The sequence below is a fragment of the Heliangelus exortis genome, chromosome 1, assembly GCF_036169615.1.
Source record: "Heliangelus exortis chromosome 1, bHelExo1.hap1, whole genome shotgun sequence".
Classification (NCBI taxonomy): domain Eukaryota; kingdom Metazoa; phylum Chordata; class Aves; order Apodiformes; family Trochilidae; genus Heliangelus; species Heliangelus exortis.
The window spans coordinates 159,762,235-159,780,392 of NC_092422.1; the positions used below are offsets into that span (position 1 = coordinate 159,762,235).

Sequence of the window (18,158 nt, forward strand, 5' to 3'; positions counted from 1 at the left end):
AAAAATTAAGGGCTAGACAATCTTTCACACTCCATTTATCCTCTTACACTGCAGTTAAAATTCAGTTACAGAAACTGGACCCTGTAAGATTTTGAGGGCTTAGGAAAAGTCCAGACTTTCTCCTCCCCCTCTAACCCAGAAAACAGGTTTCCCATTATTTTTCTTATCTGCAGTGTTCCTCACCTACTGAAGCAAAACTACTTTTACTTTCTGAAGAGTGAGAAATCTGTGTAATTTAGTTAGCCTATAGAAAGTATAGCTAAGTGTATTTCTTAGCAAGAATATCCAGCATTAGAGATGGAGTAGTTACATGGCCTTTTGTCTGCTGACATATCCCTGAGAAGGGAGAGCAAGAACAAATACTGAAGGAAAAAAAAAAAGCTTATGTATAATACGAAGAGGAAGGTTGCTACTGTAATTACCAAAAGTACTTATGCAGATGTAACAGATTCTAGTGCTGGGAAAGCCAGTACAGTATGTGGTTGGTCAGATGGTGAGTTGGTAAATAGAAAAGGTTAGGAGCTTCTGTTTTGGGAGGGAGGTGGGTAGAACCCTCTCTGCAGGGAGGAAAAAGAGGATGGTCAATGTGGGTGCTCTTTGTGAAGAGAAGTAAAGGTGCAGGTGGCTTCAGCTTTGGGGCAATGGTTGGGGCCCCCAAATTTCAGTTTGCGGTGCCCAGAGCTGTGAAAGTGAGACAACCCTGTGTTCCAGCTGGATTCAGTATTGCATGATAGAGCATGATGAGGGCTGGGAGAGCAGGAGTAACAGAGAAAGAATGGGTTTCTTATAGAGAGTGTGGACAAACACACTCAGCAAACAGCTGGCTGTTTGCTCTGTCAGCTCATCACCCCAACCCTGCCAGTGTAGCACAGGCAGCTCAGGGGATTGATGATGACCCTGCCCACCACACTACACTGGTGGAGAGGAGCTGGAGAAGGACTTGGATGGTCCATCTGCAAGTTAGGGACAAAGTGCTATGCTACCACACCAGTGTTCTGACCCTCCAGGACAGGGTTGCTGGCAGGATGTGGCAAAAGAGAACCTAGGTGAAAGATGTCAAACCAAATTGACATTTCCTTCCCTCTTATGTTTCTCTGCAGGTGCTGTGCAGACCTCCATATGGTCTTGTGATTTGGGAGAGCCAGAGAGGAAAGTTCCTACTCTGACAAGAAAGGCAGGCAGAGAGTGCCATCATGAACCTGGCCTGCTCTACCCAGTGCTCTCTGGTGGGACAGCTGAGAATCAGGTAAATGGAGGCAAAGCTGTGGGAGAATTTTCTGTTCACTTCTTGCCATGGACAAGAGGGCTTGTCTGTGACTGTGAAATGTTTGAAGGGGATGCTTTGAGCTGCTGCTCTGGATCAAATTTTGTTGCTCAGTCTTTGAGCAGCAAAATTTGGTCATGCCTTCCTTTTGGTCATTTCGTATGAAGTGACAAGCAGGAACTTCTGGAGAGGAAATTCTAGAGTTATATGTTGTAATTCCATCTGCCTTCATTCCCTCACATGCAGAGATGCCAAAAGGGGAAGCAGGAGATGGAAACATGGTGGTCCTGAGCCTTTTCTTGTCTTCTCTTTCCTTTTTGGGGCAGCAGGTGCAATAGGTAATCTAGATCTAGACGTTACCTTCTAGGTGTACTGTATAAATGACTATGCACTGTCTTAGCCATTGTCAGACCAAAGAACACACATATCAGGAATATATGCAGTACCCAAGGATGCCTGGGCACTGGCATGACCTGTTACTTCTCAGAGCTGATGGATACTGAGCCACATGCTTGAAAGTGATTAGGGGAGAACTGCCAGATAAACAGCCTGACAGCTCAGGCTTTATTTCCTTAGGAGAGCAGGATAAAATGGGAACAGGGGAATGATGTCAGCTGTAGTTTTCATTTTTGTTTCTTTCATAAAAATGCTCTTATTTTTACTTGTACTTCCAATGTTGTAATCCAGAATTTAACCCACTATTTAAGGTGGAAGCTAGTGTGGGATGTTCCCAGTGAGTTCTGGAGAGTCTCACAGGCCCAGCAAATACAGACAAAATTAATTAGTATGAATTGGTTTTGTAAAGAAAGCTTTCAGGGTGTCTGTAAATCTTAATTATGGAGATCTGAAGAGTTTCACAAAGCTGTAAAGGTCACTTTGGGCCAATAGCATCAAGTGTTAGAAGGAGGGGAATTTTTCCAGGCAGGTTTTGTCTCATGCTTGTTTCGCAGTGCGAGATGGTCCACAGCTTCTGTCTGTTTTGAGTCCAACATTCCAGTTTGCCCAGAGAGGTTGTGAATTCCTCAGCTCTGGTGGTGTTCAAGGCCAGGCTGGATGGGACTTTGAGCAATCTGATCTGGTGAAAAATGTCACTGCCCATGGCAGGGGGATTGGATCTAGATGTCTCTTCTGACCCCAGCCATTCTGTGATTCTGAAATTGTCTGGTTTTGGCCTTTTTTCCACTCTCCTAAAGCCTTTGGGATGTGGGTTCCATTAATTTCCTCTCAGATGGACACCAGTGCAACCAATGCCCTCCACGTACCCGAAGCAATGAACCTGCTGCTTAAGGATTTGAGTCCTTTTCCCACTCTCTTGCTCAGCCAGCTGAGACACAGGAGGCTAAAACTATGCATGCCTTGCCTGACCAGCTGGATGCCACCAGATTAGAGTACATGACTGAGCTCCATTTGCCTTCTGCACTGGTACTTTAATTTGGGTGCCTTTCCTTTATTCAGCTGCCAGTTTTAACTAAACTTGTGAAAACATTGCTTTCGTTGGTATTTCTTCCCCTTCTACCAAAGGCACCAACAGATTTTGAGGCTGTGAAGCTGTTTGACAGCAGGGTGGATGCTAAATTCCATTCACTTTGGAGAGCAGGCAAAAATGGCAGCTGATGAAGAATGTGACAAATGCAGCATGTTATGGCTGTTGCTTCTCCCTGTGCCTCCTCTTTCTGATCCACCCTGGGTATATGTACAAATGGGCACGAAGCCATGAAAAATAGGCTGTAATTTAGAGCATCTCAGTGTCTCCAAAGTTTATCTGGGAGGCCTGGGAGCTCTGAGGAGCACAAGGTGGCTGAAGTCTCTCTGCTGGGGACACATGTGGTCACCCTAGGTCTTCTGCTTACTCTTATGAACTTAGTTATGAACTGCTAATTTATCACTTGTTCCTGGTCACCTCTGTACTGTGTTAGCTTGCTCCCTGGGTTAACTTGAGTGTGGGCCAGATTGCAGAGGTGGTGGCCTGTTGTTGTTTGGGGGACCATGTGCCAAGGGCCATTTCCAGTTGGCACAGTGGATGGGAGCTCATGAAGTTTGGTGCTTTCCATGCAACACAGTCCTTCAGTTCTACCTCAACAGGCTTTGCACCCTGAAACACCCATACATGCTCTCATTTACAGGATTTGCAGCACTTCCCACTTTGAAAAACAAACAAGTCAGATCTTAAGAGTATAATTCAGGGCCAAACACTGTGTTGTGGGGGTGTAGGCAGTGTGTGCCACTTTGCCTCACAATCAGAGATAGTTATGCAGATAGAATCACAGAGTCATTTTAGTTGGAAAAGACCTTTAAGGTCATCAAGTCCAACTGTTAACCTAGCACTGCCAAGTCCATCACTTGTCCATGTCCTATCTACATGTTTTTTTAATACCTTCAGGGATGGTGACTCAACCACTTCCCCAGCCAGCATCTTTGGTGCTTGACAACCCTTGCAGTGAAGAAATTTTATCTAATATCCAACCTAAACTTCCCCTTGCACAACTTGAGGATATCCCCCCTTGTTACCTGGAACAACAAGGTGAGACCAACAACCACCTTGCTACAGCTTCCTTTGAAGTAGTTCTAGAGAGATGTAGATGTTGCCCATGTCTCTCCACCTCTGTTCTCTTAGCAGTAAAGGTGGGCTGCACATGCTTCATTCAAAGCAAAATGAAGCTGTTCAACTGTGGCTGTGGATTTGTAAGACCAAAGCATGCTTGATTGAATGGTTACCATTAATAGCAGAAGAAAGCTTATCTGAACGTTAATCAGAATATTTCTTTTGGCAGTCTCAACAGATACATAATTTTTCAGTTAAATAATAATTAAGATGCTGCTTAAGGCAATTTAGGCCAGCACTAATTCTGCAAATGAGGTTTTAAGCTCTTGGTGATAAGGGTGCTTGGTGTGCATGCTGCCAGTACCCTTGGGGGGAGAAGTTGACTCATCAAGAGGAAGCTGTGCTGGGCTGCAACTTGCCTCTGGAAAGACATTGACTCAGGCAGGACTCCATGGCAGGCTGACATGAGAGAGCCTTGCATGGGCTTTAAGTGAGCATCCCTGTTAGCAGGTGCAGTGCAGACCTGAGGTGGTGGACCCTGTCTTGCAGCTGGGCTTGTGCAGGGTGGCTTGGCACAGGAGGTCTTTCATGGCTGTCTGAAAGAGAGAAAACAGAGAACTACAGAGAGCAACTTGAGTTTTTAAGCACAGTGCAGCTTCCTGAGGAAGAAATGAACCTGACATGGAGTGCTGAAGCGAGCCTACTCCAGCCTCTCCTCTGACCTAAAACTCTGGGAAATGTTCTCATTGCAGTTGTTATCCAGTAATTATGTGTTTTCCTACTTACTACACATGGTGCCAAAAAGGCAAGGAGCAGCATTCATTACACTGTTGAAAACATTTGTTAAAAATATAATGTCTCCTCCAGCAAGGGGTCTGGGTTCAGAATTGTTGGACTATATTTGTAGCTCTGTTCACACCTCTGTTTGCCATGTCTGCAGCTAATAGCTGGTCATATTTTAGCAGAGTAGACATAGAAATTCTCATGTATTGAGTGTCGGCTAAAAGGGCTGTAGACTATGTGGGATGGAGTGAAATATGCCATGTAAAGACAGGATGCAGCTGAAACCCAAGAAAGGCTGTAGTTTAGAGGCTGTACTGCACTCCATCATGCACCATGACTTGAATTAGGCTTCTGAGTGACTTGGGAATGAAACTGAACTCCCCAAAGCTGGTGTGGGTGGGATGGGTCAGCATAAAAGGGACTGGAGGGGAAGAAATACATGATGAAGAGGTGACTTGCTGTTTCATACAAACTAGGGACTGCAAGAGAGTGAAGGGATCCAACACAACAGACCAACCTTTCCAATGTGGTAGTCTCTGTGGTGCCTTCAGCTGGGGACCACAGGTACCAGCTTGAAACTAGCATCACCTGAGGCCTAATAGTGAGGGAGCTAACAGTGCAGAGCTTCAGGTTTTCGTTTTGGGGTTTTTTTGTGATTTTTTTTTTTTCTGAGTGAAGGCACCCATATTTGATCAGTCAGAAGACCAAAGACTTCTGTAACATCCCTGCCATCAAAGCAGTCCCAGCTCTGTCAGATCTTTGAAGACAGGATTCATCAGGGCTCCCATTGAGGACAGTACCAATGTCATTGGCAGAGCCTCTGCTCAATTTTGGCCCTTTCCCAGAAATTGTGTTCACACATGGGGCCAGGGCAGGCCTGCTCTTGGTCACCAAGCTGCATCTCTGGCTACGCTGGCTAGAGGGAGATCACAAGGGCTTGAAGTATGTGTGCCCCAGTGTGGTGCCTGGTGGCCAGCAGGTGAAAGAGCTTTCCTCCTTGTGTAGTGTCATGCAATCAGGTGGTCAGTGGGTGTTTTTATGTCTTTCTCGGGAGCATCTGGTGCTGGTCACTGTCTGAGACAGGACACTAGGTTGGATGAAGCACTGGTCTGCCCTGATGTTGCAGTGCCGACGTTGCTGTCTCCCCGGTGGGCTGGTGTCCTGTGTTATCTTTCCAGCTGGTAACATGCCCAGGACAGAGTTTTAGCGCCATCCACCACTCGAGCTGCTTGCACCCTTGGTGTAGTGTTACCAAAAATAAAGCCATTTGAATGAAACAAGTGTTTGGAAATGAGCTGTCTTTCTCCTGCTCTCTTTCTCTCTCCCTCTGAGGAGGGCAGAGCATACAAGAGCAGAGGGAAGAGAGGAGCTTGGCAAAGGCTGACCAGGGCATGAGCTCTCCTTTTCCCTCTGAGAAGGAGGGAAGACGAATGCTTAAGCCGTACAGAAGAAAAAACACCCTAATGGCTTCATCTGCAAAAAGAGCTCTCAGGATCAGTTTCCCATTCCTTAACCCATTGCCTGACACATTGAAAGAGAAGAAGAGAGTCAGGAGCCAAACATAACAGTATTCAGATTAGGACCTTTCTTGGGACTTCTTTAATTTTACTTCAGTTTCCCCGTTTCAGTTACTTACCTCATTTCTCCTGAACACCAGGGGCAATAGCCCAGATAATAGCCTGTAACATCCTTCCCAGGGTAGATTTTCTAGCCTCCAGCCCAAATGTTTACTCCTAGTTCTGGCTGGTTCCCAGCTGAAGCAGTTAGTCAGTTGGCTGGACATCTCTTCATACAGCTTTTGCTTTCATCAGGGGCTGAAGCAAGCCTGTACTGTCAAGGGAGATGGCAGATTTTTTTATCCTGTTTTCACATCATGCACTCTGAAACAGCTCAGCTGGGACAAGTTAAATCTTGGGGGCATGTGCGTTGCTGCAGAAGTGTCAAGGAAGATTAAAAACAGGCACAGAAGTATGAGTGCTAAACTAACCCCCAGAAAATGCTGGAGCTTTTTGTCTAGGTGCTAGGTAGGAGGTTCAAAATGAGTGAGCAAAGATACTGTCTGCTGCCTTTTCATTCTTATGGTGTGTCTGGATGTTACGGGCTGGTTATAGCTGCTCTGAAGAAAGAGAGAGCAGCATAAGCCAATTTTTCCCCTAGGAGGAAAAAAAATCATAACATGCAGCTAGCTGTTCAGGCTTGAAAGCATCCTGGCAGTGGAAGTGGCATTGGTTTATTAGCATGGGTATGTGATGGAAATACCATACTGATGCTTTTGTCAGTGTTGTCCCTGAGCTCCCTGTCTGACTGAGCAGAAGAGATGGATACAAAATGACATCATCAGCATTTGGTTAAAAGATGATGGGTGGGAGAAGGGAGGAAGGGGAGGTTAGAGTAGCCTGCTAGCGTTTCAAGTGTATTAAGACAGAGGCAAAGCAGGGAGTATTTCACATGGCACATACTGAGTAATGAGGAGCCAAGGACTGGGATATAGGATATACAAAAAGAAAGTTTAGTCTCAGTTTCAGGAAAGATGTTCTGTCAGCTGTTATATTGTTGACTAGTTTCCCAGGGGAAATTGGACAGGATTTTTTAAAACCAAACAGGGCAAAGAATGAAAAAATTCACTAACAAAACCAATCCCAAGTTGGCCTGAGTAGCCAAGGTCCCTTCCCTTCTTTTCTTCCCTCTATGGTTCTTGGTCCCCAGTTAATTCTTCCCCATTAACCCGTGTTTTTATGAAAAGCCACAGTGTCTCAATGCCTGTTATCATGGCATGTCCTCTTCCACTTGTCTCCAACTCTGTACTCTCTGTTCTCCTTCCTTTTCTTGCTCTCTCCTCATCCCTGAATTGGCTGCATTCCCCCAGGGACTGAGCTGGGTCCCATCTTTCCTCTCAAAGTTTGTGAATTTCTTACTGCAGAGGACTGTGGTGTTCCTTGTTCCTACAGTGGTGGGTCACTATCCAGGAGATGCTTTTTTCATTCCTATATCTTCATGCTCCTAGCTAAGAGCAGGGAAGACTGTTATCCACATTTTGCTTGTATGAGGAAGCTGAGAGGCAGCCAAGACAAGAGGTTTACTTGAAGTGGCATGCTCAGGCCAGGAATGGGCTGACTCAGTTCTCTGGTATCCAATCCCAAATCCTTTCCACCGGGCTGCGGTTCCTGTACTCCTGTCTAACCTATCTGTCAGGAAAGTCTCTAATGTGAGAGCACTCCCTGCGTGTCAGGCAGCACAGAGGAAAAAACATGATGCAGAGGGAGATTAGATTTAGGTGTGATTCTGAAACTTCCTGCTTCCCTCTGGATTAAACGTTTAAACCATTGTTGCCATTTCTCTCAACAAATAAACAAGGCAGATGTAGCATTATTTACCAAGTAAGGAAGTCTACAGAAAACATCCCCTGGATTTGAAGTAATCACGTATTTCAACTGAATATTTTAAAAAACAAAACAAAATTAAAAAAAAAAAAAAAGCCAACAAAAAAACCTGGCATGCAGCATCTTTTCTGAAGTCTAGGCAAGAGGCACATATTTATTTCCAGTAGCAGCACACAGCGTACTGACTGTAACTAGGTGAGAATGCTAAACAGGCCCTGTTTCCCTGCTGGATTCTGAAAACAGGGATAAATTCCTCTGAAGACAAAAGACAGATGGTTTGGGCATTGCTAAAATCCTGCCTTCCCAGAATCAGAAAGCTATGCAAATTCCAGAGTTCAGAGTGTGAAAGTTTGCTAATTAATTACTATATTGGGATGTTGTCATGCTTTGCCAGGGGCACTGAGGGCAGAGTATTTCTCTGACAGTCTTAATTTATCCTTTGCTGGGTGAATAATGCACCTTCTCTTGCAGAGGAAGGGAAGTCAGGCTGTAGTTGTTACAGAAGTAAAGGGTGCAGAAAAAAAGGTGGGAGAAGGGAGCAGGGGTCATGGTAGCTATTGTCTCCTGATGCACTTGACTGATTTGTGGGGAGGGTGAGGGAATGTCTGAGTGTAAAGTTTTTTGTGGGTTTGATATTTTTAGTGCTGCGTGGTACATTGCCTCTGCTGTGTGAGCACTGCATCTCTGCCACCACAGCTGCTCCAGCTCTGACCATTCCATTCCCAACATCCCAGGTTGGGATGGACACACAGCCCACCTCTAAGCCTGCATCTTGTCATGGTCTTAGAGCTCTCCATAATCCTCTCATGGCTGCAGCTCCATCACTACACAGTGCATGCTCTGGGGTTTCCTCCTTGGCGTGTGGTGGTGGCAATCCCTGCCAAGAGATGGACGCTGAGGGATAGGCAAGGAGCCACCCACAGCTTTGTGTGTGGGATCTGGGTTTTGCACATCAGTGGTGTGCTGTCAGAGCGTGGGTTGAGCAGCATGAAGGGGTCACAGAGGTGAATATAAGCAGGTTGTGGAAAATGAAGCTGAGTCAGTGGAAGGATGACTGATGCCCTGAGTGGGGAAGAAGGCTGACTGGAGAAGGACCGATGAAAGCAGGAGCACAACAGGAGTGTGGAAGTGGAGACAGAAGATCTGGGTGCCTTGCTGGGAAATGGAGAGATGAGGGGTGTGCCTTAGCTAACTGGGGAAAAAAAAAGGTGTGGAACAGGGAAACAGAAATATGGAAGATATAAAACAGGATGGTGCAGGAAAGGGCTCATCTGCAATAGTTAGCAGGAAGTGTCTGTCCAAGGAACATAGACCCCTGAAACCTGGAAGGGAGCCAGAGTTACTGATTCTCTCCTGCTGACAAGGCTCTGTGAAACCCAAGGGCAGTGTGTCCCATCTGGCTGTAGTGCAGGGACACCTGATGCTTAGCTGAGGTGACAGAATTGTCCTGGGCATCAGACTTGCTGATGAGCTGGTATGGTTTTGCCCCACCCTACCCTACTTTCTACTTCAGACTGTCAGTCACCTCTTAACTTTGTCAGCCATGGTGTTTACATATCTACTGCTTAACATTGCTTTCCACAATGTGTCTTGTCCTTGTGCACTGACACTGTGCATTGACTTCTGTAGCTGGTTCTCATCTCACACTTCACAGCTCAGAGTGCATCTCAGAAAGTTCAGCAGGTTCTGCAGGTTCTCTCCTGTTGCACCACCCTTTACAGCATCTGCTGTGACCCTAATGACATACCATGTGTGTGTGAACCCATAAACATGGATTGCTGGGACCAGTGATTATCCATGCATCCTGTGAAGGGATCTGCCTGACAGTGGCTGAGGTGCTACAACTCACAACTGAGGTGTTTATCGGTACTTGCAGGTGTTCCTCTCTTTGCATTTGAACTAACTTGACTTCAGGAAGGCTTTTGACACTGCCTTCCCTAAGATCCTCATCCTGTTGGAAGTGTGGGCTGGATTAGCAGACAGTGAAGTGGATTGAAAACTGGCTAAATGGATGGGCACATAGGGTGGTGGTCAAGAAATCTATTTGGAGGCCAGTAACCAGTGGAGTAACCCAGGAATCCAACTGGGTTGGACTGGGCTCAATACTGCCCAACATAGTTAATGATCAGGGTGATGAGGCACAGTGTACCCTCAACAAGTTTGCAGATGACAGCAGACTGGGAGGAACAGGGTATACATAAGGCAGAGGGTGGTGCTGCCATCCAGAGAGCCCTGGACATTCTGAAGAAGTGATCTGGCAGGAACCTCTTGAAGTTCAAAAAGGGGAAGTGCAAAGTCCTGCACCTGGAGAGGAACAACCTCATGTGCCAGCATGTGTTGGGGGCTGCACAGATGGAAAGCAGCTTTGAAAAAAAGGACCTAGGAGTCCTGGTGGGCAAGTTGAACATGAGCCAGCACTAAGAAAGCCAGTGGTATCCTGGCCTGTATTAGAATTGCTGTCAGCAGGTTAAGAGAAGTGATTCCCTTTATTCAGCCCTGGTGAGGCCACCCCTGGGGTGCTGTGTCTAGTTCTGGGCTCCCCAGTACAAGAAATGGACATGCTGGGGAGAGTCCAGCAAAGGGCCACTGAAATGATGGGGGCACTGAAGCATCTCTCCTGTGAGGGAAGGCTGAGGGAGCTGGCACAGTTTAGACTAAGAAAGCTCAAGGTGGATCTTAGCAGTGTTTATATAAACAACTGAAGGAAAGGCACAAAGAAGAGCCTGGTTTCATCCCATTCCAGAGGGGGAATGCAGGAAGGTCCACCTGAACATACGGAAACTCTGCTTTACAGTGAGGATGACTGAGCATTGGCCTGGGTTGCCCAGAGGAGTTGTAGAGTCTGCTCTCTTGGAGATACTCAGAATCCATCTGGACATGATCCTGGGCAGCTTGGTGGCCCTGCTTGAGCAAGGGACTAGGATCAGCTTTCCAGAGTTCCCTTCCAATCTCAACCAGTCAGTAATCCTTTGGTTCCTGAAGTTCCCTCCTCTTTGCACACTCCTCTCCTTTATTTTATTTAGTTTGCAGCCTCTCTCTGCAGAATGGCCTATTACACCAGCTTGTCTTCTCCTCCCTCTTTTCCCATAGCTGGACATGGCAGACTGAAGTACTTGGGAGGCCCTGAGTATTGAAGAAGACTCTTGAGAGGTCTGTAGTGCAGATAGTCGAGCACCAGCCAAGTGCAACTGAGTGTTTCCAGTTGTTTCTTTGTGTGGTCAGCCCTGTGTCTGTGAAGGCACGTTTTACTTCTGTATTGACTGATAAAACAGCAAGCACTCTGTTAAGGGGCGTATCTGGAAAAACATTAATCAAACCAGCCAAGGCTGACTAACAAGGGCTTCCCAAAAAGCTTCCAAGTGCACATTTTTTATCATAGGGTTGACATAAATACTCCTTTGATCCTCCCAGAAATCATATTGTAATTTCTCCCTTATTTGAATTGAAACAAGCCTTTCTCTCATTTCTCATTAGTTCAGTTTTTTGCTAGTCTTCATGTTATTTTAAAGCATACCAAAGTACTGAGACTTTATATGTGGCTCCCAAATTTTTTACAGGTTACAGGGTGGGGATGGAGGTGGAAGAAGAAAATCCAATATTTTCACCACTTCTGCGTCTAACGCAGGAGGCTTCTTTACAGTCAAAACAAGGCAATGTCAGGTTTACCTATCCTGGGGATCTTAAACATTTGCTTCAGTAGCCTACAGGCAAGAGACCTCACCCTCTCGGTGCTTTGCTGAACTAAGGCTTGAGGTTGCTGACATTCTTGGAGCCTGATGGCTGTTTCTCCACTTGAGAGCCTTTACAGCCTCAAAACATTGGCTCATTTGCCACCTGCTCCCTCCCATCCTGTAAAGGAGAATTGTGGGTTACTGCTATGCATCAGTTTTGTGCAATGTGACTGCTGCGTCACATGTCATAGTTGGTTTTTTTTAGTCCTTTCCCTCAGTGTCCTGAAAGCTTTTCATTAGTCATCTAGGAAAAAAAAAAAAAAAAAAAAAAAAGGCCTCAGCCCTCTCTGTTCACATTCTCATGGTCAATTTTCCAGCCTGTATTTTTTTTAAGATGCAGGCTCTGGATCCACACTTGAATTTTTTGCAGTCATGAACAACCAGGTCAGGAAACCATGGTTTATAAAAAAATGGGTCATTTGGGCTTCCAAGTTTGTGGCTCGTTTCATTTCCTGGCTGACTGCATAGCACTCTGTCTTGGCTCTTCAGTGTGAGCCACGGCTGCCCAGCACTTATGGAAATTTGGGGCACTTGCTGTTAGGGGATCAAGAAACAGATTTAGATTTCTGGTCCCTAGCCCTCTAAGTTTAAAGAAGCTCTCCTTGTTTCTTGTGGGGGCACCTGATGCCAAACACCCTGTTATTTGTAGCAAATCCATAGGGGCAGGATAAAACCCTAGAGATCCCCTGAGGCTCTTTGGAAAATCCAGGGTGTATCTAAACTGAATTTTTCATCTCTCTTCCAAAGGGCTCCTCATTAGGCCTTCTGCATGATACTGTGGAAGATGCTATTCTGCATTTACTCTGTCTTAGGAGTTTGGGCTTGACATGACATTGTTGACAAAAACCTTCTTTTCTCTTTCCTGTTTTCCTCTCAAACAATAGGTGGCTACTTTGCTGAACAAGAAGATGTGATAGGATACAGATACCCAGCCCCAGAGTAGGTCTTAAAATCTGCTCAGATACTTGTTCATTCTCCAGAGGGCTGATTCCAGAGCTCTACAGGTGGATAGTCATTAGAAATATCAAGCTTTGTGCATCAGGGAAGGTTGGGCTGGGCAAATCAGGGGCTTGGTAGTCCCTGGCTCAGTAGAGTCTGGGTATCCAACTCACTTAGGCTCCTTTTGGTAGTCCTGACTTGGAAGCTTGAAGCAGCTGGAGATCCTTAACCATATAAGGTCTTGTTTGCACTTGCTGTGATATTAGGCTATTCTGGTTATTACTATTATTAGTGCTGTGGCCATCCCACAAGGTGATCAGCTCACGTCTGAGTCTGGCATGGCCCTTGGAGGTGGTTTGGTTTCCCACAAGAAACTTCCAGACTTGAGACTTCCAGAGAGGTGCTGGGGCATAAATCTGCAGTTTATGGGGTGCACAGGTCTGGGGTCAAGTGAAAAAAGAAGATTCACAGCATCCTTCCTTCCGTAGTTGACTCTCACTTGAGTTTAACAGCACAGCAGTTGAACCCTGTAGCCAGAAATAAGCAGGAGGGGGTGTGTGTTGTGTGTGTGTTTGTGTGTGGGGGTTGGTCTTGTTGCTGTTGTGATCCTACTTTTTCTTTTTAAGCAAAGGTATTCTGTGCCTCTGTTTCTCTGTCATTCCTTATGTGCATCTTACAACCCTCCTGTCTGGTTGGGATCTGATCTTGGCTTCACAAACACCATACTTAAAGTGCTGGGATTTCAAAGTAAGCAGCAAAAGGAGGGAATAAATCTCTGATTGGCAAAATTTGCTATTGGGTTTTGATTATCTTGCAACAGGTTATCCATGCTGCTGGTTAGCACCATCACAAATTTTCAGGGATGCCCACTGCACTGCCAATGCTTTTCTCCCCTCTCTGCATCCTCCCTCATTTTCTCCTACATTTTATACCCACTGGCCCCTCTTCAGTCTCCAAGGTCTGGCCAGGTGGTGCCACCCCATTGTGGCAGCAGGGTGTAAGTTGGGCAGGAGTGGGTGAGCAGAGAGGAGGGAGCTAAGACCTGGTGCTGCTTGCTCAGCCAGTTCAAGAGGTAGCAGTGGGTTAGGGGAGACAAGTCTTGTCTGTAGCATCTCTCTTGAGGCCTGTGCTCCTCTTGCACTAGCTTGGCTGTGTTTGGGGTATGGAAGCCATAAAGCTGTGTACACACTGCACTGTGCCCCTGGGACAGCTTGTTTGGCCTGGTGTTAGCTCATGAAATCCCTGCAGACCACTGATGGGGTGTATGTATCCTTCTCTTTTTTTCATTCCCCCCTCCCTGGATATTTGCAGCTCACCTAGGCTTGGTATAACCATGGTTTCCTTGTTTCATGTTTTTATTTAGGGAAAAAAATTGTAAAGAGGCTCAACCCTTGCCATAATCCTCTCTTTGGGTGACTCATGCTTTTTATGATTGGAGGAGGGTGGCTCCACTGAGAAGATGTTTCCCTTCAAACTCACCCTGACACCATGGTAGCTCCTCTTCAGCCCCACCATGCCCTCTCATTGCCCATATGAATGAGTGGGGACAATATTTTTGGGACGATACTGCTCATTGTCTCTTAAAATAAGCCAGTAAGGCTTAGTAAGGGGAAAAGAAGAAAAGCATCAATACTTGCCTCCTCACCCTGCTAAACGATGGCACCACAAAGTACTCACCAGGAAATTCCCCATTAAACACTTGAGATCATGCAGGGATTTATGTAGCTGGTGCAGGAAATGAATGGCAGAGGAGCGTGTCTCAGCAGGAGACCTGCCTGCTTGGTGTAATGTAAGGACAGAAGGCATAAAAGACTCCCAGCCCTCATAGATTTCTCATTAGAAATAATCCCAGGAAGGAAAACCAACCATGGCCACAGCACAGCTTTTTTACTGTTGAAGAATTCCTTTCTCCTCCTTTGAGTTGACTGCTTAGCAATTTGAGCCCACTCAGTATCTTGTGTTGGGCTCTGAAATCCATCTCTCAACATTGTGCAAAAAATTATCTCCTTTTTGCCCAAAGTCTGAGACTAGATAAGGCGGGGGTGGAAGGAGAGGTAATTCAAAATGCCAATTCAATAAGTTTGTTTGTGGGCTGTCTTTTTTATTTAGTTTAGTTGGGAGTTTTTGTTGTTTTGGTTTTGTTTTTTTTCCTGCTTTTTTGTTTTGGTTTTTGTTTCTGTTTTGGTTTTTTGTTTTGTTTGTTTGCTTTTTAAAAAGTTTTATGTATCCCTGCACACCTGGCTTTGCCCAGTCCTGGCTCTCCTGTGGTTGGCTGTGCCTCTGGTTCCTGGAGTCCCTCCCAGTGCCCTGCAGGCACTGAGGATATCTCCTGGTATGGGCTTGAATACTTTCCACTTCTGCTAACAGCCCAAGAACAGGCTCCCTTGCTTGGTCGTGCAAAATTTCCCCCTTACCTGGCCCAGGGGAGTTTGTCTCAGGCTGCTGCAGGTGCCAGAGTGCTTTGGAGGCACTGTCCTGGCCCAGGCAGACAGGGATCTGTGCCTGGCCCCTGCCCACCTTATGCTGAGCAGAGCAGGCAAGCCTGTGGCAGCACCCAGCTTGCTGGAGAGGCAGCCTACATAACCATGCCCGGTGCCAGGTCCAGATCCTCCTCATAATTAACTGCTTCCTCACCTGTGATCAGTGATGCTGAACCTCTGCTGGGTCCCCTCATCTCCTCTTCTCCAACACAGGACAAGACTTTGACCCAGATTACTCTGTGTGTGCATTTGAAACTGGGATATGAATATGCCTGTGAACAGAAATCACCTGGATCTCCAGAGGCCTGTATGAACCCAAACACAAAATCAGTCAAGATAAAAAGCTCTGCTGGCTTTGCCAAGATGGCTCCCTGAGGATGGGTGCCCACCATCATGCCGTGGTATTTAGCTCAAAAAGCTCTGGTGCCCCAGCTGCCTCTCTCCCCCATCACATCTAGCAAAGGCCCAGCCTTGCAGAGAGCATTTCTACAAATACATTGATTGGAGTACATGGGTTGTCCACCTGACTTTGAAGAGATCATTGCATCTGTAAATACAGGCGAGCTGCTCATGTTCTGATTGCTCTGGGGCTGGGACAGTATCTGTGTCCTGCAGGATGCTACATGGTGGTGACTCCCACTGGAGCCAGGGGCATTTGGGAGCCTCTTTTCCTGTGGAAAGCCTAGAGGTTGCTGCCCTGCTGCTGGGTTCACTCAAGAGACCCTGTTCACAGCTACTTCCACATCCCTGAAGCCTGTAGGCCCATCCTATCCAGCCGGGCTGGAACAACACAATGGGAACTCATGGCCAGGATCTACAAAGCAGTGAGGAGCCCCTACCTATTCTGTCTCTAAGCCCCAATTATTATATCATCCATTAGGGATACAATTAGGTCACGTAAAGCCTTTATGTGACCCAGTGGTAAAACGTTTATGATGTGATGCTTTGGGAAAAGAAGGAATACAATTTCAAAGTCTGTAAAGAAAGCTAACTTCTTACTAACAGCTGTTTTCAGGCTAGAATTGTATTTAGTATCATAGAATCATAGAACTTCCAGAGTTGGAAGAGTCCTTTAAGATCATCATTCCAACCCCCCTGCCATGGGCAGGGACACCTCCCACTAGATCAGGTTGCTCAGCGCCCTGTCCAGCCTGGCTTTAATAACTCCCAAGGATGGGGCTTCCACCACGTTTCTGGGCAACCTGCTCCAGTATTTTACCACCATCATGGTGAAGAACTTCTTGCTAATATCTAATCTAAATGTACCCTCCTCTAGTTTGAAACCATTTCCCCATGTCCCGTCACTACCTGACATCATAAAAAGTCCATTGCCAGCTTTCTTGTAAGCCCCCTTCAGATACTGGAAGGCTACTATAAGGATCATATTAAATGATACTATTGTGTACTATTGTAGCACATTGGTACTTAGAAGTAGCTTTAAGGATAAGAGGAAAGTGATTTGCAGAACCCCAGGTACAGATGTTCAGCCAGCAGAAACAATCTTTCCTTTGTGGAAGTCCATTGAGTTGAACACTTTTGCATCTGTTGACCTTCTGGCCAAAAAAAGAGAAAGGCATAACTCTTTCCCACTGAAATCCAGGGACAGTTTTCATGGACTTGGAAAAGAGAGCAGATTTTGTACAGTAGTGATTGCTGCTAAAAATCCCATCAAAGAGAAAACAGTTGTGCACACCTGTGCTCAGGCACTCGTCATCATACGTGGTACCAACAGCTTTGCCCTCCATGAGGCCATTGCAGCTGAAGCCAGAGTGTACCACATGCTGCTTTAGAGTTACCTGATGGGTGACAGAAGACAGTGGGGGTTTTGGCATTGCCAGCTGCACAGCCATGGTTGGGTTCATGACTTTAAGAAGTGCTGAGGAGGTTTGAAATCACAGGAACTGACTTTTTTATGTCGCACAGTGGGATTTGCTCATGTGCAAAAAGAGGGGAGAGTGCAGTGGACAGATGCACAAACTACTTTCCTCTTCATTCCTGATTCTGAGAATATAAAATTTCTTCTGGAAATAAGGCCATCTCATTCAGTGAATCAGATTGTTTCATAATGTCTGGTAACTTTTCTGTGCTACAGGGCTGACCTATGCTTACCATTTCACAGCTTAATTTTGTCTGAGGTCTATTCAGCATTTCTGCTGATGCAACAACGAGGACAAAGCTGAATTTTATATCTGCTATAGAAAAAGACTTTTGATAAACGGAGGAGAAGCAGGGATGAATAATCTGTTACCTCCCAGAACATGGGTTTGCACTACAGAAAGAGGGTTAGGGTGCTCAGCTGCAATGGAGAGCAGAGGAAAACAGGTTTGGGAGGAAGGAAAAGACATTTGGTTTTAGCTATATTAAACCTGATTTGTCCAGGAAAAGTGTGTGAAGGAGTCAGAAACATGGGGCTCACACTGAGAGGAGATGGGATGGGGAGATCTCTGCACTTGTGGGCTTCCAGGAGGACAGCCGGGAGGGCAAGAAAGGTGATCCCAAAGGATGGTGTGGGGCTGAGGGCAGGACTGTTTTTCTCTAGCTGTCCCCTTTCTTCCTCTGTGTCCATCACCTTCAGCCCAGGCAGATCACTCCCGGTGTCCCCTCTGCAGGAATTGCATCTGTCTCCATCTTATCTGCAAACTGCCCTCCCCACCACCCATGGGACTGGAGGCATTGGCCCAGCAGGTAGTGTTGCCTCCAGTGATGCCTTTTAGGTGGCTCTGCCACCTCACATGGGTTTGGATCCTGGAAGCAGCCTGGCTCCTAATTCCCAGGAGCTGGCAGGAGCTCAAATCGCTTTTGGGTTGCTGGTCCTCCCCTTTTAGGTGGGTGATGAGTAAAGGGGAACAGTCTAAAGCAATTCCAGTGATTCGTTCAAAATCTGAAATTGAATTAGCAAGAGATCTGTGTTTTGTTTTGGTTCTTAAGTAGAAACAGCTGGGGTGAAGGGATGGGGGAGAATAAAAAGAAGCTGCTTAATCAGCCTCACTTTTGGGCAAGTGCTTGGAGACTTCCCCACAGGGCTGGGTTTCTGCTTCC

At 46.3% G+C, this 18,158-nt stretch overlaps 2 long non-coding RNA genes across 2 annotated transcripts in view; one reads left to right on the plus strand and one right to left on the minus strand.

Annotated features, from left to right (window-relative positions):
- LOC139791294 (uncharacterized) overlaps nucleotides 1-18,158 on the plus strand; it is a 35,032-nt gene that overhangs the window by 2,264 nt on the left and 14,610 nt on the right. The window contains exon 2 of the long non-coding RNA XR_011723871.1: nucleotides 1,101-1,246. This is a non-coding gene — a long non-coding RNA (uncharacterized lncRNA). The remainder of the gene's footprint in view (nucleotides 1-1,100; nucleotides 1,247-18,158) is intronic.
- Nucleotides 1,875-7,743, minus strand: LOC139791292 (uncharacterized). The gene is made up of 3 exons (XR_011723870.1): nucleotides 7,505-7,743; nucleotides 6,226-6,419; nucleotides 1,875-4,398 (listed from the first exon to the last, which is right to left on the minus strand). It is a non-coding gene; the product is annotated as an uncharacterized lncRNA (long non-coding RNA).